The sequence below is a fragment of the Gopherus evgoodei genome, chromosome 9, assembly GCF_007399415.2.
Source record: "Gopherus evgoodei ecotype Sinaloan lineage chromosome 9, rGopEvg1_v1.p, whole genome shotgun sequence".
NCBI classification, from domain to species: Eukaryota; Metazoa; Chordata; order Testudines; family Testudinidae; genus Gopherus; species Gopherus evgoodei.
Window position 1 is genome coordinate 78298677 of NC_044330.1, and position 25439 is coordinate 78324115.

At 38.3% G+C, this 25439-nt stretch overlaps 1 non-coding gene across 1 annotated transcript; it reads left to right on the forward strand.

The window, feature by feature from the left end:
- Window positions 1-24551: 24551 nt before the first annotated feature.
- TRNAK-UUU lies at window positions 24552-24624 on the forward strand. Its single transcript has one exon. It is a non-coding gene; the product is annotated as a tRNA-Lys (tRNA).
- The last annotated feature ends 815 nt before the right edge of the window (window positions 24625-25439 follow it).

Genomic DNA, 25439 nt, shown 5'->3' on the forward strand with positions numbered 1-25439 from the left:
ATGTGAACAGACGGGGAGCACACTCCAACATGCTGTCAGGAGGCAATCAAGCTCTCTGGCATTTTGCATCAGGAAAAACATCAGCCTCATGGCTGCTCATATACCTGGGATTCTGAATCTCCTGGCAAATCGCCACAGAAGAAATTTCTTGCTGAATCATGAGTGAGCCCTAAAGCCTAGCCCTGAAGTCCTTCCTGACAATTGACCTGTTTGCCATGAGAGTCAACAAGAAATGGCAGCTGGTTTGCTCAATAAGAGAGTCTCAGTCTAGGCTCCTTGACTGAAGCTTTTCTCCTATATGCCTTTCCACCAATACTGATCATCTCATATGTCATTCTCAAGATGAAATTGGACCGTGCAAAGTTCATTCTCATTGCTTCAGCATGGCCCAGACAACATTGGCTCTTCAACCTCCTCGTATTATCAGTTCAGCCTCCAATATCCCTTTCTCTTCATCCTAACCTCCTCACTCAGCATCATGGTCAGGTTTTGCATCCAACGCTCAGCTTCCTGCACCTCAGTGTGGACTGCATGGTTAGATGAGAAGGAGGAACCATGTTCAGAAGTGGTATAGAAAGTCGTGCTCAATAATAGGAAGCCCTCTACTAGAGTGACTTATTCAGCCAGCTGGAAGTAGTTCTCGAGATGGTTTGTTAGCCCGGGAAGTTCAACCAAAAATGGCTTGTATCTGTGACATCTAGGAATACCTGTTACACCTTCAATCTTCTGGTCTTGCACTTCCTTCATTGAGAGTCCACCTGGTGACAGCATTTCATCTGCACCTCCATGGGAATTTAGTGTTTTCAAACCCCATGGCAGTGAGGTTCTTGAAAGGAGCCACCCATCTCCACCCACCAGTTAAACAGCTGATTCCTTTGTGGGACCTTAATATTGTTTTAGTATTTCTTATGGGACTGCTGTTCAAGCCTCTGGCAATTCTTCTTTTTCCCTTCCATGTCAGAAGATTGCCTTCCTTGTCGTAATAACATCTGCAAGGAGACTGGGTTAATTGCAGGGTTTGATGGAGTACCCCCCCTTAATAGACAGCTTTCCAAAGACAAAGTAACCCTGTAACTGCATCCTAAGATTGAATCCATAGTGGTTTCCCAGTTTCACTTGAACTAAGCTATTATTTTTAGCAGTGTTCTGTGCTGAACTGCATTCAACCCCAGAGGAACAATTTCTTCACACATTGGATGTCAGGCAACGTTCAGCTTTTTATCTGAATAGGACCAAACCTTTCCACTTCTCATCTCAATTGTATGCAGACTGAACAAAGGGTCAAGTGATCTCTTCACAAATTGTCTTCAGGTGGATAACTTCCTCTTTCATGACAGCATTTGAAGTAGCCCTGCCTATGCATTCTCAAAGGGTGGGAGCTCATTCCACAAAAGTCCAGGCAACATCGATGGCATTTCTAAGTGACATTCCTGTATTGGATATTTTCAGGGCTGCCACATGGTCCTCTGCATACTTTTACAAACCACTATGCCATTGCTGCTACATCCATTTCAGATGTAAACTTTGGGATTGCAATCTTGCCATTCTTGTTTAGACTCTGAGCCCTATCTCCGATGAGTACTACTTGTGAGTCACCTAAGTACCATATACAGCTGCATCTACTTGAAGAAGAAAAAATGGTTACCTACCTGTAACTGTTGTTCAAGATGTGCTCCAGGTGTGTATTCCACAATCCACTCTCCATCACCCTTCATCAGTGTCTGTACATCTGATGTTTGGTGTGAAGGAACTGAAGGGGCTGGGGCAGCACTGCGCTTGTATGGCTGGGGGAGGGGCTAGGGCTGCTGGGCATGAGTACCACCCTTACAGGTATTGCTAAGCAAAGGTCTCTGGTTCCAGAGTGCTGGGCGTGCACCCCCCTAAGTAGAATACACACCTGCATCACAACTTGAAGAACAACAGTTAAAGGTAGGTAACCGTTTCTTATCAGCATTTTCATTGTAAATACAGTATTATGAAATACAAATTCATTTTCATGAACCACCAAAATAGATAAAGTTGATTTAGAACAATGGTCTCCAAAGTGGGGTGTGCACACCTCAGGGGGTGAACAAGAGGATCCTTGGGGGTGCATGGCAGGAGGAGCACTTCCCTCTTTCCCTCCCTGCTTCATCAGTTCAGGCGGGAGTCTGAGCGGCTTTTTTTTTTTGCTTCAGCAAAAATGGCAGAGCCGATGTGGCGCGGGGGGGAGGCATACTCAAAAATTTTTTACTGATGGGGTGCATGATCAAAAAAGTTTGGAGACCACTGATTTAGAATATGAATATGCATCTAATGATCAAATAAATCAATTTTCTAAAAAATTTTAGGCACTAGGAAATCAGTGTATTAAATATGATGTCCTGTTGAGTTTTTCATTGTTATTGCTATAAGTTTGGAGTAAGTCATTGCATTTTGCAATAACTGAAAAATATAAGTTGACATTTTTCATATTAAACCATCATGGCATTAAAGATGAACTTGAGCTCCGCTAATTCGATTAAACTGTTGGCTGCCAATGAGTTATAAAGTCTAATTAATCATCTTGTCAGCTTTGCCTTCTGAACCGAGTCAATATAAATTTGAATAAATAGAAAGCTGTTGACCCACAAACCTTTGAATATTCTAAATAAAGATATGCCAGTTGTAAAATACTGTAACTGCCCTCTGTGTTGACTATAGGTAGTAGAAACACATACATTTATTGGGTATTATACAATTCAACCTACAGACACTCAGAATAAGCTGCATCTAAATTGTTTAATTGTGGAGGAGAAAGATGAATAAAGTAAGCTAGGGTCTGTAGTAATATATTTAATTTTCAAAAACAACATGTTAAAGCATCAGACTAAAATATAAAGGTTTTGAGGATGACTAAAAATATTCTTAAAGTTTGTAGCTGACATTGCAGTGTGACCTGTCATTTCAGGTTTCATCACTAGAGCTGTATTATGTAAAAGTAATGAAATGTGACTGATGGAACCCAAGCTACTGTAACTTATTGTGTCAGCATTTTTTAATAAAGCCTTTCAGGAATGCTTTTTGGTAAGATACAGTATCTGTTAGATATCTTTAAAAAATCAGAGTTAAAGATGAACATATATAAAAATTTGCTACCCGTTTCCATCCACACATGCTAACTAATTATCCAGTAAGAGGTTTTTTGGTGGGTTTCTCTTTTACCCACCTCCCACTTATACTGATATAAATTGGCACAGAATGGTCAAACTAAAATTGTCCCATCATTCATACAATAAGAAACAAACTGAGGTTCTGAATAGGATACTTAAGTGCTGCTCATTGGAAGCAAAATTTGACCTGAAGTTGCCATAGGAACATTGTAGATTCATCCAGTCTGTGACTGAAAAGGTGTACGCTGAAAGGAAAAAATTGTTCTAACCTCAAAGTCTTCTGTAGTCTATGCCCTATTAGAAGGCGTGGGATTTACCTCTAACATGCTGAAGCTAAATCCTAAATCTTAATTTCCTTAAACTAAATGGGAGAAAGAGAAGGAAAATATAGCTTGTTCAAATGCATCTTCAACATAAAATAGCACCTATCATCTGTGTTCTCATTTTAATTACAACTGAAATAAGTCAATTTCCATCATAGATCCATAACAAATGTACATACTTTACACATTGACAAATCACAACTGAAATGAACATACATGCATTATCACAGAAAACTCGGATCATAGGTTATGAAGTTAACTCACACCCCCCAACAGCTTTATTAGCTTTTATTATGTTTTAAGTGTTCAATTTATCATAAAGCTCTTATTTCTATAACATGTTCTAATTAGCTAGTAAGATTCATTTTTATAAAATATGGAAAACAAAAATATTAATTTTTAGAGAGGTTGAATTCCATCTATTTCTTTAATATCTTACAAAGCTTTTGAACCAGAAAGCAGAATAGCATTGTATGAAGGATGTGATATATAAAACACCATTGCCACTGACATCCTTCTTCTGAGGATGAAAGACAGTAAACTGTTTGTCTTCAGCAGATTAACAGGGAAGGTTGTTTTTGTTTGTCTGACTGGTCAAGGACAATTTACAGTTCAGTTACTCTGAAGGAAAGACTTGTTGATCTGAGCACACTCCTATTATAGCTCCAGGTAGAGGATGATAGATTTAGCCGTCATTGTGATAAACTGCAGCCTATATGCCTGCAATACACAAAATAAATACAACACTAGTAGATCTGTTTGGTTCAGATACTTAACAACAAGCAGTGGCATGTAGGGGTAGACTTCTTTAGAGAAGTGCCGAAGATTTAAGCCCCTTGGGTCCAAATGTTTCTCCTCCTTTCTGTGAACAGTCAATATTTGTTCAAATTAGTTTTTTCTATTTAAAAATAAATTTATGCTGAATCCTGTTAGATCACAGGAAATGTTATACATTTATATTCCATCATAAACATTGCTACCCTCATTTAAGCTTTTTGTTTGCTTCTCTTTCTTTCACACTCTGATAGAATTTCAGAATCGAAAAGACCTTGTATATCATCTGGTTCACCCTTGGCCTATGCAAGATAAGTTGCCTGTGGAATATTAATCCTGAATGCTTTTTCTGTTTACTCTGTATAATTGCTGAAGATTCCCATAATTTCCTTGGAATGCCAAAATTAAATTGATAACCAAGTAGTTGGAAATTTTTGTTTCCTGACAGCCAATAGTATTTCACTAGAGCAGTGTCCTCCATTTTCAGATCCCATATAACTACTTTTAGAATACTTTTCACATATAGAACCTCTCCTCTTTCTCCCTTATTTATCTTGATGGTATCTGTGAAGGGGTCTCCAGGCCCCACACTGAATCAGGACTGAGAGTAGAGCAGTACTGGATGAAGGAGGCCCCACCTCTCAGCAGGTGCAGGGCATGTTTCCAGTGGATGAACAGTTAGTTTAAATGGACACTGGTAACTCAGGGAAAGGGGCTGCATGCTGCACCAGGAAGCAAGGTTGATGCTGAGGACTATGTTTGGAGAAGCTACAGGTTGCTCCAGCAGCAGGAATTTGGATCTCCCCTCTTGTAGTGAAAAGTACTAAAAGAAATCACTTGAACAGGACAGTAAGAGACTGAGGACAATCTTCTAAACCAATAACCACTCCCCAAACCAAACAGATCCAAACTAGTAGGAAGTGACCCAGGGGAAAGCTAATTTGGAGTAGCCCAGTAACTAGGCCAGCTGGTCATCCTGCTACAGTATTCATCAGTGTTAATATTGCAGCTTTGCAAATCATCCTTCCAAGCTTCAACTAAGAAATATTTGTTATCGTGTAGTGTTATTTGGGCTTATTCCCTATGAATAAACAAAAAGTAGATAGCATTATTGTTGTAATATTTCCATGGAGTCTCGCTAATGTCTCTGACACTCCAGCCACCTCCCCAGCTCCAAAAATGTACATTTTCTTTATTAAAAGTTTGCACTGTTTTAAGAAATCAACTACTAAAAAATCTGGAAATAAATATGCTTTTTATCCATGTTTTTTTCCTCCCGTAGTCTCCTTCACCTCCAGTGCCATGCCCTGCTCTCTATTCCCTAGCTAAATCTTCTCTTTTTTTCCTCTTGCTCTACTAGTCACCTTCCCTACTTTTCCACAACTCCATGTTTCATTTACTCCTTATATTTATACAGATATACTTCAGTGCTTTTTAATTCTGTTAGTTTCTTTTCACATTATCTCATGGGCCATCAATAGCTTCTTCCTTTGTATCCATATAACTTTTACATGTTTATTGAAGATAAAAGAGAGCACCGTTTGTTTAAAACCTTGCTACAGTTGAACCCAGAAAGTTAGCTGCTGTTTGTTTTAGTGGAGACTATCAATTCAGCCACCATCATTGCTTCCAATGCTTGGAATCACTTGTCCTCTTTTCATTCACATTGGCCTCAGTAGCAACAGAAATTGAAGCCTTTTTCTATGAGTCAGTGTGATTTTAGGAGATGATGTCTGTCTCCCCCAATTCAGAAATCAAGACTATTTCCAAATCTGCCAATGGCTTCCTATGTAACTTTTAGCAAATCATTTAAATTATTGATTGCTTAGTTACCTCAGGAAAATGGGCCTGACAATATTTTGTTGGGGTATAGCAAAGGAGTGTGTGTTTTCAGATTCCTAGAGTTTCCTTTCACTTTTAAAAAGTTATTGAAGGTTGATGAGGATAATATTCTCTCACTATAAAAGCAGCAAAGAATCCTGTGGCACCTTATAGACTAACAGATGTTTTGGAGCATGAGCTTTTGTGGGTGAATACCCACTTCTTCAGATGCATAACGAAGTGGGTATTCACCCACGAAAGCTCATGGTCCAAAATGTCTGTTAGTCTATAAGGTGCCACAGGATTCTTTGCTGCTTTTACAGATCCAGACTAACACGGCTACCCCTCTGATACTTCTCTCACTATGTTTCTTTTCTCTGTCAGCTTCATTGACAGAAAATCATGTGTAATTTTCAAATGGCAATATTTAAAACATGATTCTATTTCTATCCTTGAAAACTGCTCCACGTAGAAGCCAGCTAAAACTGACCTATATTTCATATGTTTTGGTGTAATGTGATTTTCTACACTGTAGCCAGCCACCAGCCATTAGAAGACATGTTCTTGCTCACGCATTGCTGTCTTTTCTTACTGAAATCAATGGAAAACAAACACCCATTGACATTAGTGGGAGCAGGACTGAGCCTCAACTGTCCACTATAGTAACTTTGTTTAAGGGGGAAGGGATAGCTCAGTGGCTTGAGCATTGGCCTGTCAAACCCAGAGTTGTGAGTTCAGTCTTTAAGGGGTATGTTTAAGGAACTGGAGTAAAAATCCATCTGGGGATTGGTCCTGCTTTGAGCAGGGGGTTGAACTAGATGTCCCTTTCAACCCTGATATTCTATGACAATTACAGGCTATTTTATTCAAATATATCTGGGGCAGGAATTTTCAAGAAAAATTAATACTATTTGGAGGATAGTTAACAACTGTTTTTTAGCATAGGGACCCAAAGAAATAGTAAAGCAAAGTCAAACTTCAGATCAGGGAAAATTTTAAATGACCTGTGACTCAAAAAGAAATCTGTTGACAAATTTTCTTCAGACATTACAGAACCATTCTCTGTGCCTTCAGAAAATATCTGGCAATTATCAGGCCAAACCAATTTTCCAAACCTGTGTTATGAGGGACAAAACCAGGACTTTATAATAGAATCTCGTTGCTACTTTAGTATGGAGAGGTTACCACTACTTTATCAAGAAGTGGAGGCTAACAGATTCAGAGGTCCCAGGTTCAATCTCTGTACACAACCCATCCAGAGACATAGTTACATAATTATCTCCTTCTCCTAAGCTTGAGAAATGTTTCAAAAACTTGTAGTCAACAACTTAAACATTAGACATATCACCTTACATATGCCAACCAGTCCCATGCACCACATTTTTTGTGTACAGCCAAATATTCTGTGATATCTTTGATATTCTTGAGATGCATTTTTTTCATTAAAGTATCAGGAAGTCAAGCACAGGGTCATTATTTAACTCACTTCTGAATGGGACCTTTTGATCTGAATGGCATGTGATTATTTTATAATTTTGCATGACAATTTTTTATGCAGAGGGAATTCAAAAAAATTTACCTCTTCTGAGTCCAGAAAATGTCCAGTGATGAGAACGGGTAAACATTTCAATTCTGCCTATTTCATTGCTTTGTTTTAATCAGAATTTGAGTAATCAGATAACAATTACCACACCATTATATAGGAAATGCCATAGGTTATTCTGCTCTTAGAATAGGGAATGTTGTGGTATTTCAGATACTATATTGTGGTAAATATTGACCCTTTACTAGCGACCATTATATATCCTTGTGGTCAGTAACTCTCGAAAGTCTTTAGAGGCACATGTATGGTCATGAAGGAAAATATGAAAATGTAATTAGTAAGTTGTTTAAAGTAGGTACTTATCTTTCTACCACTTCCTAGTTCATATTTGTATGCTACAGTGTAGAAAATTAGTTATAAGAACACTTAATAATTTGTGGAAAGAAAGGATGATGGGACATTGGAGAGGTGTATTTTTTGACATTCAGATTCATAACAGGAGATTTTAATTTTTTTAAAAGAGAAGACTTTATATAGGGATGAAGGGCAAACAAAAAAGCACTACTGAGGTGGTATTTATAGATTAATAAGCAATACTAACTATACTAATACAAGCACAGCTATAGCAATAATAGCAGGAGAAGTAAGATCAGATACAATGGCAACATTATCAATAACAATGTTTCATCCCACTTATGCACAGAAGGCAGACATTAGCAACTAGGGCTTGGTTCTGAGAGGCAGTAGGTGTCAAGTATTAGGAGCTTTGCAGATGGAATGGATGACAAATAATTTATAGCAAATGAAATGAGGATTTATATACTACTGTTACATTCTCCACCAGCTATTTGTTGTCCTGATCTCTTAGCATGCTGTTTAAAATCAACAGTATAGGTGCGGTTCACTTAAGTAGAGAGCTGATCAGGTTTTCGTCTGAAAATGCTGATCTGTTGAAACCAAAATGTGTCATGGAAATACATTGGTTTTGACACAATTCCATGCAAAACACAGGCAGAGTTCCTGGGTGGCTGCCGGAGACCCTGGGATTTCCAGGATATGGATTCTGATGTACCTTTACCGTGCAGACTTCTCTAGGAGCCCTAGCTCTGCATCAGGTAGCGTGGAACTCCTGAGAATCTCAACTCAAGCTGCAAAGCTTGGAAACATTGGTGGCTATCAGGACTACCAGGTTTCCTGGCACAGATTTAAATTTTTGAAACAAAAACATTGCAATTATTTCTAAGCATTTTTTTAGACTTCCTTTCCATGGGAAATTTTGAAATTCATTCTGTCGTTGCAAACTGGAACAATTTTTTTTTTTCCAGAATTTCCCATGTCATGGAAATTCTAATTTTCAACTAGCTCTACTTCAGAAGCTTTAAAACATCTGGCTTTGGCTTTTGTTATATTTGGCTTTGCAGCTCTATTCTTTACTTTGTATTAGTTGAATTTTCATTTCACAACTAACCAGCCTAGTTCAAATAGACTGCCAGATACTCAGTATGCCTTGTAATCAATCTATAGAAACAAAAAAAATCAAAATCAAAATAAGGGTATATTGAAGCTAATTGTGCTTAAAGACATTCCACAAGTAGAAAAAAATTAAATTCCTTGAGTAAAATGTTCCTTGTGAATTATTCACTCTGCTTTATTTAATGGGGTATTTATAATTTTTTTAAAGAAAGTAGTAGCCTAGATATACTGTTTTCTTATACTTCAGGAAAATATCCAAAAGTGAAAATGAGTAATTAAGTAATGTATTAGTGTGGTTGAATGCATAGGTGCTTGAACTAGGTGTGTGGGGGTGCTACCACACCCTCTGGCTTTAAGTGGTTTCCATTATATACAGGGTTTACCGTTTGGTTCAATGGCTCTCAGCACTCTCACTATAAAAATTGTTCCAGCACCCGTGGTTGGGTGGCAATCTAAGAGGGATCTTTCTAGTGTAGTTGAAGTTTCAGAGAGCTGCATTCTAAAAGGGCCCTGAAGCATTTTGGCTTCTACTCCAGAAGCAACTTAAAATAAAAATCTCAGTGAACAATTTGACTTCAAAATAAGGTGATTTGCCAACAATGAGGTTTCTTTAGTAATGATTTAACTAAAAATGCAAACACTAGCATTTGCAGAAATGTATGGTAAATACCCCAGTAGCACAGGCTACTGTATAATTTATTGCCTTTTTCTCTATGATTAGAGGAAGCAAACAAGTCCATCTCTGCACTCAAGGTAATTAGAAAATCAATTTCATGGAAGGAGCAGTAACAAATAAACAAAATCTCTAACCCCAACACATGAATATTCATGTTTACAAACTTCTGCAGACCAAGCAAAGTTTCTTCTTTTGCACTGTGATTTTTTTCGTTCCACAGTACAGGCTCTTAGAATTATTAAATGTATGAATATTAAAGGGTGATATTATGAACTATAACCATACATCACGAGCCAAATTTTACCCTTGATATACAATTGTCACTCACTTTGATTTCAGTATGTATTTGAGGGCAAGTATTTGGCTCTGTTGTGTTTTAATGTAGAAGATGATACATCCATTAGAATTCTAAATGTTTAGAAAAGAATGTTAGTTAATGTACTGCAGCAAAATGTCTTCAAAATAATCCATATATATTGTTTTATGAAATAGAAGGAAGGAAAATTTTACTGAAATTTAAATATTTTAAAAAACTCCCATGTAAAATTAGTTGTCAAATTTCAGTAACCCAAGATTATACTATTTAGCTGGTTTTTTATATATTTTACTTCACTCACTTGAATCATTTTGAACATGCATGTTGTAGTCCTATATGGTTACTCATGTGCATAAAGTTTCTCACATGTGTAATTATTTGCTACAGGATTGGGACTGAAAATTGTCTTTTTATTTCATGGCTTTAGTTTCATCAGTACTTAGTGTAAGGACAATTTTAGAACTGGGTATACAGTTCAGCACCATGCATTCAACTCCCATTTTTCTGAAACTCCTTCAGATCCACAGTTTTGTCCCATATTAATCACATTCCTAAACTTGCTCTAATTTATCTGAATTCCCATTTCAGACATTTTTTGATGTCCCTGAAGGACTCAGAACAATCAGAGTTGTACTATCAGGTACAATATATTAGATCTTTTTCAGAGTCACAAGATTCTAGACCTCTCCAGGAATCAGGTAATGGACTCCAAACATGAAATGTGCAAAAAGTACATCTTTTTAGTACTAACCTTCTCTTGTTGGCCAACATAGAAACCTAAATGGAAAAACAGTAAAATCTGTAAAAATCATTTTAAAATAAATCAGAAATTATCCTTTTCAAAACAGCAAAAACCTTGTTTCTTTCACAGATTGTATTTCAAAACCCCAATGACCTCCTTTAAAGGTTAAATTATCAAACACTGGTGTCTGTTTTTGCAAATATTTATAGGCATAAATGTTTATTGAGAACTTTTGCACCCACAATTTAGATGACAGATTTCCAGATACTGTCGTGATTTAGATGTCCACATGACTTAAATTGCTGGTGCAAATAATTATATGTGCATAATTATGGCCATGTTTACTTTATGCTGGAAGTTTTGTTCCCTCAAAAACAGAGGGCTAGCTAATTCTGGACTAAATATTTAGTCTTTAATAACTAAGTTTTCAGTATTCACTGACACAGTTTTATGTTTATGAATAACTAGTCTTTTAGCAGGGCTTGTTTGCTTTGTTGCTTTGGGTTCTTTTTCCCTTCCATCTTGAAATTATGCTTTTTTTCCACTAGGGAGCAGCAAACAACATAGAAAAAAAGAGACATTTTTATCGCTTCTCTCTCTAATCTATTAGAAAGTAACCATACAAGTTCGGTAGAGGTTATTTTAATTAAATAAACTGGCAGGATTTTCTTCCCCCTTTAGTTTCAAAATGTTTTAAAATCATTATAATTTTACAAATCGCCCAGTAGTCTGGTTTCTTTTTCTCTAAATCATATTTATTTCTTCCTTATAGACAGTGACATACAATAGGTTTTCCTTAATTCAAGCAGCTGTCCAAAATATCAAGCCATGAATTAATGAAGAGCTAGGATCTTTGTGGGGACTTGTAACATTACCACTAGCTATCAGATGTGATGAAAATAACAGAAGAGCGATCTTGCTTATAATTTTGGTTAAATACAAACAAATCCTAAACATTTTCTGCTTATTTCTCATAATCTTATAGGCTTCAGTGCAGAATGCAATAGGGAAGTAATAAAAAAAATGACTGTCAACTATTTTATCTTTAATCTGTGTAGGTATTTTATAGTTTTCTCCTTTATCCTGCTAATTACTCCCACCTCACCAAAACCAAAATAAAGATCTAGCAGATATTATTGGACAATGACAAATATTGAATACTTGCACATGAAATATCTGTATGTGTCTGCCCCAGCTAAAAATTAAATATGCATAGATGGTATGTGAAAAATACAAACACTAACAAGAGAGACCAAGCATTTAGGATGGTACAGGGTAGTTTAACCAGGTCTATTGGGAAGAAATTAAGAAAATAAACTAGTTTAAAATGCATATCTGATAATGGTGAGAGCAATTAGACTGTGGAATAATCTTCCAAGGAAAGGGATGGAAGCCCTCTTGCTTGAGTCATTTAAAATGGACTATGTAAAGCTGCAGACAATATATTGAAAGAAAAAATCCTCCACTAATGGAGAGATAGATGTGATCACCATCTCTTACTTTTGATGTCAGTTTTTTTTACCTAAAGTATGTTAAGATTGGATACATTAATGAGAGGAAGCCAAAGACCTGTCCAGTGTTGCAAGGGGCATAGACAGCCACTTTTTACCCTCAGAGCTTATCTTCACAGCAGCAGGGCCAGATTCCACACGAGCCCTTGCAGGTTCTTGGAAGGGATCCTTGCTGCTGAAGTTGCTAGTATACCGTCCTTTCAAGGGTCTTGTTCAGGCCTCCAGATGTGCAGCATAAGCTAATAAGGGGCTCATGATGCTAGTCTTTGGAGCAGTAATATCAATTTACCACTTATTCCTGCACTGAGTGCTGTACTAGCAGGCTCCCTGCAGTCGGTGTAGCATCTCCTCTCTCTCTGCCACACAGCTTTCAAGGGCAGGATTTTGCCCAGAGAAGACACAACATTATTTAGAAGCTTTTCAAAAATGTTCCATAACACTTGGAGTATAGCAGTATTGATGTGTTCTGTGGACTGCTTGGTCCAAACTGTCAGATAGTTAGAAGTAATGATTTCAAGTGGCAAACATGATCTGAGTATTTGTGAGTATCTTTCAGGTCAGGATACCCAGCAGAACAAGGTCTTTTATGGACATGAATGTATAATATATAGGGCCAAATTCTGCGATTGTTTAGTTCCACATATGTGTATCTCACTCTAATGCGAGCTGTGCTTGCACAGTTTCAGGGTGAGTGGAGTTTTGATACATAATTATTAGATAGTGAACTGGTTGAGCTATATTTCTGTACCTATGGAAAGCTTTCTTATAGCACATGTTTACTGTGCTGTTCCAGCTCATGAATCTGTGGAGCACGGTTAGTTACAGGGAAAATTTAAAATATAGTAGGAAAAGAACAGCAGAAGAGGTCTGACAGCCACTAGCAAATGAGAGGAAGTGCAATAGAACAGCAAAGAGACAGTCATGTTGTTGTGTGGTAGCCCTTTTCCCTAATGGAGTCACCTCACAATTTTAAGTAAAGTAATCATTGTGGGGATGCTCCAAAGCCAAGAATATCTGGGATACAGGTGTTTGGTTTAATGTCAGTTTCTGAAAAGTTTATGTGAATATTTGGAATCCCTGCAGCAGGTTGTGAATGATATTTAAAATGAAATTTCCTGCATAACATAGAAATGATATAGACGCAGCTATGCTGTCACTACTATGTTCCTCCTTCTGATACGTTTGCACTGAACTGTGCTGGATCTAGTAATGTTAAGATGTATCTCTGAAAACAAAAAATAAAACCGCATTAAATTGTATTTTTAAATTGTTGTCCCTTGAGAAAAATTGGGTGCCTAAATCCATGTAGAGATGCCTAACCTTAGGCACCCAAGTATGAAAATGTTGCCCTAAATCTCTCCTCTCTATATATAAAAAGAAAGCATCAACTCCTTTTCTATTGGTTCCTCATAAAGGCTTTGTGGGCTGGAAAAATATTGTGGCAGGCATGTTTCGAACAACATCATTTCAAAGGTGAAGTACCAAGACCACGAGGAAGCTCTGATGGTATGTTTTACCCTACAGGCTGGTATGTTAAGCAGCTGAACGGCTTGTTAATGTGTAGTATACTTTGGTCTTTACCTCTGCTTCTCCCATTTCAATGTCTGTCTTTACATGAGAAATACAAAATGCTTAAATAATTTCTCTCCAAACTTGCCCCATTTCTTCTAACTTCCTCCCAGTTTATATTGCTAAACTCATTCTATATCACTTTTTTAAAAATTATATAAATGTTAAATCCCAGCAAAGAGTTCATCCCATCCATGACATTGCGTCCCCTTAGCCATATAAAACCTTTTAGAACAGTGCTGCTATTGGATCTAATTCCTGCACCTGCACAAATCCCTTCTATAGTCAAGGGGTTGCAGGCATTGCATCCCTGCAGTACATGGAGAGCTAAGGGGGAGGCGGAGGTAGCAGGAAGGCATCCATGTAGTTTATAGAGATCGTGCTGCAGAGTGCACCTTTTTCTCAGTTCTAAGCACTGGACAATATGCCCATGCTCAAATTGCAGAGACCTGATTGTCCCAAGTGAACCATTCAAGGGAGAGCATGCTACAGAGCTACTGCTTTCTGTATTGGGGTCCATTTTTCTCACCTTCGCGCTGCCTAGTAGAAGGAAGCATGTAGAAAGTGACTAGTTAAAAATGTGAGTGTTATTAGCAGAGAAATAAACACAAGGGAAGATGTGTTAAACTATTTCATCTATTTGTTCCTCTGCCAACATAATCTCTCACACACATTGAATAAAAAATAGTTTTCATGTATTATGCATAGTAATTATTAGGATAATTTCTATTCACACATCTGTTGTTCATAGTTTATAAATGCTGAATTTAGTGTGAAAAACGTTCTGTATCTCAAAGCTACTGCAGAGAGTTTGATAAATGCTCAGAATGCAACAATTTTTGGGTGCAGCTATAATTGAATAACAGGCTAAAGGTATAAAAACACAAATTGTTAGCATGTACCAATTGGCTGTTGATTTGGGAGTGCAGGGAATCTAAACTCTTGAATCACATCAGAACATTTGTATTGCCCTATGTCATAGGATATGTGTGACTCTGTTGGCTGTTTTATAAGTAGGAAATCTAACTCCAGCTTCGAGCTGCACACACTCTAAAAATAAATTAAATAAGATCATGTGGCTGAGTATAAATATGCTAAACTCCTTAAGGGTGAAAATTATGACTTCAACTTCTCTGTTGACTCATAGACTTGAAGATGGTGGAATTTTGCACTGGTTCAGTAGTACAAATTTTGGCAAATACTTTATGCTTCATTTTCATTGCAAGTCTAAGACACGATCCGCAGTAATCTCATGAATTCGGAGAACCTGTTATAGCAGAGTCTAGAGTTTTGACAAATAGATGTTTTTTCCCCTGGCAGTGCTGCCAGCTCTGAAGCACTTTCGGCAAGATTCTGATCTCATTTACATTGGGATAATCCTTAGTAATCCAAGTCAATGGAGTGCAGTCAGCATAAGTAAAACCAGAATCTGACCCAGTGTTTCCAGTATTTAAACATTTTGGTTTTGTTTCATGATTTCTTTGCATGTAGGAAATGGTTGGCGAAAAGTTTTGCTGATGCATATAGCTAGCCTTGAGAGTTCAAAAGGATTTATGTTCATCATTCTTAAGTAGTAATCAGTTTTCTTACAACTGTTCTCTGGGTTTTCCAAGATTTAGTGTCAGCAGCCTTCCATTCTCTTGATTTGCTTTCCTTAGTAAAACTTCTAGTAGAAATAAATTACCCTATAACTAATACAGCTTGCATATTTTATCAGCATTCTTTCTATCATTTGTTTTCTTTCAATTTATTTTAATCTTTCCTGTTTAGAAGCTTGTACAATATAGTGAGTTACCAGTCCATCTATCATAAGGTTTCATTGTTGCCTTTGAAAAGGGAGTTCTATCTGAGTAGGGGAAACAGGATCAAGCCCCTTTAATGGAGGAGCTGCTTTCTGAAGCATAGTTTATACTGGAAGTCCCACATTTTATCCAAGGGAATTGATTTGTTAAAGAATCATTTTTAAAACAAAGACAATACTTGCATGTACAAATGTTCACTTCTTTGTTTACATCATGATATATGTAATACATATAGTATATGATACAATTTTAAATAGTTTTGTTATGGATTTTAAAAGAAATTGCAAACTAATTTTGTACAGTTTTCATTCAGACACCTCAATGACATGCACTCAGTAGGGTATGATCATGCTGTGAATGAATACTTGTATGAACTCAATATTTTTGTACATATAATGAACATCTGGTGGCAAGGTGCTTAGAGCAGCAGCAACAACAACAAAAAAGACGAGGAAGAGGAAAAGAAAAACGGTAGTAAACTCTTTTGCATGCCTGCTACTTTTATGGCTTAAAAATAATTTTCCCCCAATCAGTGCATCCAGGGAAACTTTTTTAAAATCAGTTTTAACAAGGAAAACAATCTGAACTCATAAATATTGTATCTATTAATTGTGAAGCTTAATGGAACATTTTATGTTTCTGAACAACTCATTTACATAATTAAAACCTCCTTTGATCTGTGAGTAAATGATTTAATCATAAAGCTCATTAGGCTAAATGGGTCTTCCATTCAATTGTATCAAGATGGTATGGAAAATTCTCAGACCTTTAGAAAATATTTGTTCAGTTGTTAAGTAAACATAGAAACCTACTTGTGAACAGATATTTTCTTTTATCTTTATGAATGTAATTGATGCAAAAATTATTCAGATTAAAGCATTTTTTTCTTTTATCTGATTTTGTTTGCTTCAGGAACAGTTCAGTGGAATAAGTGCATTCTTGCTCAATTTACGTTCATTAACCACTTCAGTACAAAAATAATTCATTATAAACCAATCTGTCTTGTGCTGTTTGTGAGAGATGTAGGAATTATTTTCCCTACAAAAGAAACATAACCCTAATACATTTTAAATCTTTAACAATAAAAACTAAGGCATTAAATGAACAAAAGTAACTTCAAAAATTAGACCTGTTGCTTAAGGCCCAGATTTTTAAAAGTATTTGGCTGTTGCTATGCTCAGCATGTCAATACCTAACTAAATCTCATTTTTAATTGACAATCAATGGAATTTAGGTTCCTAAGTGCCTAAATCCCTTGTGAAAATGTGATTTAGGCTCTTAAATCAGTTAGGTGTTGCATAGCTGAGCACAGCAACACCGAAATACTTTTGAAAAACTGCGCCTAAGTAACTTCCTTCCTGTGAGTTTTTTTTCCCCCATAATGTTCATACAAGATCCATATTCTGGTTTAAATTTAATTCATTATGTTAAAAATGAAGGTCCAGTATTACAATCTATGGCGAGAATATAACATCTCTGATATTTATTAGTCAGGGAGATGGTGTGGATCCAATGATCTATATGAAAGTATACCTCTACCCCCCTATAACGCGGTCATGGGGGGAACTAAAAATCCCTACCACGTTATAGCTGAAACCCTGTTATATCAGGGTAGGGGCAGCAGGGCTCCAGTGGTGATTTAAAGAGCTCCGGGCTCCAGCCGCTGCAGGGAGCCCCAGGCCCTTTAAATTGCCAGTGGAGCTCCACAGCCACAGCCCCAGGGTAGGGGCATCAGGGCTCCAGCGGTGATTTAAAGGGCCCAGGGCTCCCCGCAGCAGCCGGAGCCCCAGGCCCTTTAAATCGCTGGCGAGCCCTGCTGCCACAGCCCCAGGATACCAGCGGCAGGGCTCCAGTGGGATTTAAAGAGCCCAGGGCACCCCGCAGCAGCCGGAGACCCGGACCCTTTAAAGCGCCGCTAGAGCCCCACCGCTACCGCACTATATGCGAACCTGTGTTATATCGGGTCGCATTATAGTGGGGTAGAGGTGTGTGCAGCATTCTTCTAACTCTGAAGGTTTATTTTTTATGGCTAAGCGTGATAGTGTAAAGAGGTAACTATTTGAATCGTGGCAATGGCATGACATTTGTGGCACATTTTATGGTATTCTGCATTTGAGTACATATTAAGCATACGGACATTATGAATAGAAAAAGTTTTGAAATAGCATGTCAGTATGGAGATCAAGGAGTTACAGGAGTCGAGGTTACAAGTTCTCACCTGATACCGCTATCAGAGCAGAATCATCATTAGACCGGCCAGCTTTGTGCATTTTGACTGGGAATCCATTGTCCTTAATTCAATAAAATAAATAAAAGAGCATCCAAATTATATATGAATTTGTGCAACTATGGAGGCCTTAGTCCAATGAATATCTTCATTATAGATCTCAGTAATTAAACTCTTATGATATAATCCCCAGTTAAATCTTGGAAATAAAGGGCCAGATTTAGATCTCGAATACACTGATGTAAATCCTGATTAACACTGTTGACCCCAAGAACTTAATGACTAAGATAGGTTAATGTCTTAACTTAATGACTAAGGTCAAGGTTATAGGATCCATTAAGGGGAAAGATGGGCAGGACTATTTCTGAAACATGGTATAATGAGAAAACTGTAATAATTTCTGTGCAAAATGTTAAAGAAAGGAATGACCTGTTACCTGTTGTCCTGGGCATGCAGGAAGAAAGACAAGATGTGAGGGAGGTAGTTTTGGTTTAATTAGGCCACAGCTTTATTAACCTAACTCTCATTTGAATTATCTTGAAATCAGTCATACAGTACATATCATGATTCCTTTCTCATTCATTTCCATCGATTTGTGGAGGTCTGCCATGAGTCTCTCTGAACTTCGTTCCAACCTGTGCTGGGACCTACCACCCTCTCATCAGATAAGGTTTAAGAGGCTAGGGAAAGTGGATTGTCTCCTCTCTGGACCAAACTTTAGTAGCCCCCACCCCATTACCTGCTTCTTTAGGCATCCCTTCCTCAAAGTCCATTACCAATTCAGTTTATCAGGGAACTGGACCCCATATGGAAGTACCTGCAGTGGACACGGGGTGAAAGTAACTGAGGACACTTACCGGTACAGGGAGGGTGGCTCTCGCCCCCGGAAGGGGTGGGGACTGAAGTGGAAGGGGCGGGGCTAGGGGGTCAGCATCTCCCAGCCAGCCCTTGGCCTGCGCCACCCAGGGCTCTCGTGCCGATTTAAAGGGCCCAGAGCTCCGTACGCAACTGCTGCGGCAGCAGCATCCAAAGCCCAGGGCCCTTTTAAATCACTGGCCCCAGGGCAGCTGCTCCCTTTGCCCCCCCCATCAGCTGCTGCAGCAAAGGACCATCCTTAAAGTGCTGCCCCTTCCCCCCCCATGACCACCCATCAGCTGCCCTGCCAGTATGGACCCTACCGCCAGGGCCCCTGACAGGCAAAAGGGGCAGGGACATTAAAGCACTGCTTCTGCAGCATTTTAATGTGAGCTGGGTATGGGCCAGTGCGGGTTCTTTAAGGATGGTCCTTTGCTGCAGCAGCTGATGGGTGGGGGAAGCAAAGGGAGCAGCTGCCCTGAGGCCAGTGATTTAGAAGGGCCCAGGGCTCTGGGTCCTTTAAATCAACACAGGAGCCTCGAGCGGCATGGGCCAAGGGCTGGCTGCGGGATGCAGACCCCCCTAGCCCCAGCATTTTAATGTGGGCTGGTTATGGGCCGGTGTGGGTTCTTACCGGTCCGGCGTACTGACCCATACTGGCTCACTTTCAACCCTGTCTGGACACCTTTCCCTAGGTGGTGCCAGCAATTAGAACCAAGCATGAGAGGGCTCTGTCGAGCTGGACATGGAATCTATCCCCTCACCCTGGTGCTCAGGGAGCCAATGGGCCACCTAAGCCCCTCTGGCCAGCCCCCAGTTCAGTGATGCCCATCTCCCTGATCCTCTTGGAACACAAAGAAAGAGAGAAACCTATGAAGGAGCCACATCTCCTTTCTTCCCACAGGACCAGGCACAGCCATCCCACCTTTGAGGTTGCAGGGGTTCCACTGTGAGATGCCCAGACATTCAGGGCCAGTGCAAAATATACAATTAGACAGGGCTCTTCAGCCAGCAGTTAAAGAACTGTCCTGTCCCATTTGGGACTAAACTCATAGACTCATAGACTCTAGGACTGGAAGGGACCTCGAGAGGTCATCGAATCCAGTCCCCTGCCCTCATGGCAGGACCAAATACTGTCTAGACCATCCCTAATAGACATTTATCTAACCTACTCTTAAATATCTCCAGAGATGGAGATTCCACAACTTCCCTAGGCAATCTATTCCAGTGTTTAACTACCCTGACAGTTAGGAACTTTTTCCTAATGTCCAACCTAAATCTCCCTTGCTGCAGTTTAAGCCCATTGCTTCTTGTTCTATCATTGGAGGCTAAGGTGAACAAGTTTTCTCCCTCCTCCTGATGACACCCTTTTAGATACCTGAAAACTGCTATCATGTCCCCTCTCAGTCTTCTCTTTTCCAAACTAAACAAACCCAATTCCTTCAGCCTTCCTTCATAGGTCATGTTCTCAAGACCTTTAATCATTCTCGTTGCTCTTCTCTGGACCCTCTCGAGTTTCTCCACATCTTTCTTGAAATGTGGTGCCCAGAACTGGACACAATACTCCAGTTGAGGCCTAACCAGCGCAGAGTAAAGCGGAAGAATGACATCTCGTGTCTTGTTTACAACACACCTGTTAATGCATCCCAGAATCACATTTGCTTTTTTTGCAACAGTATCACACTGTTAAACCAAAAAAGTGTTTCCATTGGTGGCTGATACAAGAAGGGAAAAAAGAGGTAGTCTTACTTTAGCCTTCCTTACAGTGCAAGGACTTGCTCTGTTCTAGGGATCCCTGCCCAGGGGTGTCTTTCCCTTCCTCCTGAGCTCATTTCCCTGCTCCCTTTTGAGGGAAACTGGAAGCAATCATGAATCTTCTGACTATACTCTTCTCTCTGCATTAAGAGCAGACAGATGTAGAAAAAATAGAGTGTTTACAATTTATTTCACCTAAAAATAACAAATATATCACTGTGTTGTTACATATAAGCCAATGTATCCTTGATTAGAATTTTAAATTAGTGTAGTAGACACACAATATAAGAAATGCCACCTAAAGTGTAGTGCAACACAGATACAGAAATTGGTGGTGTAACCAGACCAAGTACACCTTCTATACAGTGTGCAGGCTTATTTAGACATTCAAAATGTGTGTGTGGTTCCTCTACACAACTTGCTTATTGCATGTTCCTGCAATATGTTTTTCAATTGCTTTTCATTTATATACACCCTGCATTTATTTCAGAAGCACTGATGTTAGAAAGATCAATTCAGAAGTTGGGAGCAGGGTTTTTGGGCTGGGAGGGTTGCTTTTTTTGTTTGTTCATTTTTTTTTTTTTTACAGTTTTATAGCTATCCATCATAGCTGCTTTGTTTCAGCAGCTAAATCAGGCTTCACAGTTTGGTATTGTTTAGCAGTGTTCTTCTGGCACTGTAGAATGAAGCTAATGTCTCCTCTTAGTTATACCATTGATTGCAATAGCATTATACCAATATAACAGAGAGGAATTGAGCCAGAGATTTTTATTAAGCCACTTTCCCTTTACTATATTTGATTTATCATTTTAACAAATAAAGTTTTCAGCATCACTTTACTATTTTGTTCCAAAGGCTGCCCTATTAACTACATTCTTTACTCAATCAGGATTCTTATTGACACTACCTGGAAGTTTTCCTGTGCAATAACTGAAGGCTCAGGTCCCTCATTATTATTATTAAGCCTGATCACACTAATATCAATTTATGTTTTGTTGTGTACCTCAAAAGGAGTAGGATTTTGGTCTTTACTGCTCACTGAGTTAACACAGCAGTGTACATACATACAAGAAAGCACAGCTCTTTCCCCAGGAAATTATAATCTATTGCACACACAAATTGTTTAGAAAATGTAGTTCAGTAGATGGTGATGTAGTGCTGGGGTTCTCAAGCTTTTTTCTTTCTCAGGTCCCCTCCGCCCACATACGCACACGGTATACAGATTCAACACTCCACCTATGCCACAACAACTGTTTTTTCGCATATAAAAGACAGGCTTACATTAGGTGATAGCAAGCAGGTCAGTTGCCAGGGGTCCCATGGCACATGGGCCCCCATGAAGCTAAGTTGCTCAGTCTTCTGCTTCAGCCCCAAATAATGGGGTTTGGGGTGGCAGGGCTTTGTCTTTCTGCCCTCGGCTCCAGTGAGTTTAATGGCAGTCTGCTTGGTGTATCCTGAAACCTGCTTGTGCCCCCCCAGGGGAACTCAAATCCCACATTAAAAACTGCTGATGTAGTGGAACATTTTCAAAAGCACATAAATAACTTAGTATGTGGAACTTTAGTCTACTATCAGTGAAATTTAGGCATTTAAACCATTTTGGCATGTTCAAAATGTAAAGGTCAATGCCACACACTTTTGAGGTTATCTAATGCATAAGAATAGAGTGATATTAGCTACCAGTTATATTCTACAATTCTTAAGACTGTGAAGAGTTAACATTTAAAACAATCAATTAAATGATTTTCACATGGAAAATAAATCCTAAAGGAGTTCTGTTTTGAGTATTAGCACCAGTTTTTTCCTTTTCATTCTTTTAATGTAACTTAGATAAACATTTTTTTCATTTCATTTCACCTAATGGCAGTGATGTAGTAGTGACACACAAAGAGCTAAGAAAACAGCCACCGATAGAAAGAACCTCTGATATAACTTTGAGATTAAAATCGGGGAATTTAGGCTAAATTGTTTGTTGTATCCAAACATGCAGGACACCTTGTTAAGGCAAGCCTTTATTTATGTGAGCCTAAGGAAAATACAAAAGTTTTATGGAATTAATATCTTTACAATCAGTCAATTTCAGGATAAAAATTTAAATCCAGACAGATTAATCATTGGGAAATGCTATGTATGTGTTAAAACTAATAGCACATTAAAAATTGATTCCACAAGATATTTATACTGTAATACTGCTACCAAATGTAATTATGCTTGAATAAGATTTTAACCCACTCATATCATAATTTAGAAGGAAGCAAAATGGATTCCAGTAATACTGTATTAACAAAACATCGCATAAAGATATGCAATTTTATCACCTGCTTTTTCAGGTCATGCCATTCCTTTCCATTTAGATCAGTTGCAAAGTTGTCCATGACCTTAAGTGAAAGGCATTTTTTTCAAAGTTTTTGAGTAAGGTTCCACAGAAGAAACCTGTCTATTTATAATTCCTATGTCATATGATGATAAAAGGTGTGTTTTACTCATGTTCATGTAAATTTTCAATGTAATATCTGTACACTGAAATAAAATTTGTACTGTACACCAACTACAATTGATGCCATGTTTTAATAGCACTTTTATATTGTTTAGGTAAAAAATACAAAATTCACTCTCATGAGTATTTACATGATAGTTAAAATCTTGACTCCATTGCCACTGATTTCAATGAGACCAGGATTTTACCCAAGGTCTCAGTTTGCCCTATAGTGTGGGTGTTGGTGTTATGAATAAGTCACAAGAAGGTATTCTAACACTGACTACCTAACCCCTTGTTTTTCTTTCTGGCCCTTTTTGCATCTCGATGTAGATCCAGGAATACATTTTATAAAGTAAAGCCATTCCTGTGAAGTCCCGTGGTAGTCATGGAACATGATAGATGATGGTCAAACTAGAAGCTTCTTAAATTAAAGTTTGTATCAGAGATGTGTGTACACATTATTTCTGTACCCGTGTTTGGATTTAATTCCTTAACTAGCCATTGTACAAATCATGGGAAGGCAGAGACATTTTTATTCTGATCCACAATCTTTCATTGTCCAAGCTTATCTTTGAAAGTCTAGATCACTGTTCGTATTAAAACAGGGGAGGTAGTGGAATCTTTGTCATAGGATTTTTTATTATTATTATTATTTTAAAGAATAGGTTAGACCAATGTCTGTCTGGGATGACCTAGGTTTACGTGGTCCTGTCAGTGCAAGAGGGCTGGACAATATGACCTCTTGAGGTCTCTTCCAGCCCTACACTTCTATGATATAACTGTTTATTATTTCTGCTGTTGGGACTATCACTAATCAATCAGTCTACACATACACAGAGCTAGAGAATATTGAGACACACACAAGAGCAAGAGAAAATAAAAAAGGAGGACAAAATGGTCAAAAATGCACTGAAGCAAATAAAAAGACTGTAACATTAAACAACTGAGGTATTCTAATGGAGATACTCAGAGAGAGAGAGCGCATACATAAGGCTCAAGATCTAAAAGGTCCTTTCCCAAACCAGAGGAACCATTGCTGTGCAAGAAATTTCACAACGAAACTCCACTTCTGATTGATTTTGGGGTAGATTATGTGTTCAGTTTTCTACATAATACTAATAATTATTCTAAAAAAAATCATTTTCAATTGACATTAAAATTGAGAGTATAGATCAATAACTTAAGGGCAGAGATCCTTACAAGAACAGTCATTGAAAAGCCATCTGATTCAGAATTAAAGTTATATTTACGAGAATCATAAACTTTTGAAAGTAAGGAAATTAATATTTTAGTCAGTCATCCAGTTTTAAAATTGAGCTTTTTAGCAATACCAGGACAGAATCAGAAACTCAGACTCCTGGGTTGATGGGATTAGTTTTGAGTCCCTTGATAAGCCTACTAACGCTTATGGGAAGTGTGAGAGCGAAACTGGAATGGACTTCAATAGACCTAATAAGGCTTGCAGGGTCCTAAGGTCCACAGGATCCCTCTCATCTAGTATATGTGAGAACCTGTTCTGCTATGCCTCACTCTTTCTCATGGTCTTTTATGTGAGCCTGGCTAACTCAGTTGGTAGAGAATCAGACTTTTATTCAGAGGGTCCAGGGTTCAAGTCCCTGCTCAAGCAGAGAGCTCTTTAGAAGCAGTGCTAGCTCAGTGGTTTGAGCATTGGCCTGCTCAATCCAAGCTTGTGCATTCAATCCTTGAGGGAGCCATTTAGGGATCTGGGGCAAAAATCTGTCTGGGGTTTGGTCCTGCTTTGAGCAGAGGGTTGGACTAGATGACCTCCTTGAGGTCCCTTCTAACCCTGATATTCTATGATTGTTCCCTCTCTAACCAGCTCACTCATCCACTTCCCTCAAACCATGTTTAGAGGTTTATCTCTGCAAAGAAAAGGGTTAGAAATATTTTAAATACTATTTAAATCTGCCAGACCTGATGTGCTGTTCTCACATTAGTACTTCAAATATTAACATATAAAAGTAGTTTGATTGATGAGTCTGTATACTGTATTTGAATCCAACTGTATCAGTGCAGTAAGCCAAGTAAAATATTAGACAGCTTTTTGGACTCCGGCAAAGAGCTCCATAATTATAATATCATAGTCAATAACTGGCTTCATACTTAACCTGCAAAATTTGAGACTGATATTTCTTTGTCTATGGATTTTGGTTGGGTTGAAGGGCAAAATCAAGCTTGTAATGGAAACATAGCTGCAACCTTAACTATGGAATCACAGGCAGTGGATGAAAATGACTTGCCTAAGGATACAGAATTAACTTCAGAGTATTCATGAAGTCTTGTCTCCCTGTCTCATGCTCAGACAACAAATGGCCTCTCATAATACTCTATTTTATTTTATTATTCTAAATATTTGTTTTTTGGGTTTCAGGGACTGGGAAGGGAGGCTGGTGATGGATTAATCATCTTTCATCTCAAAAT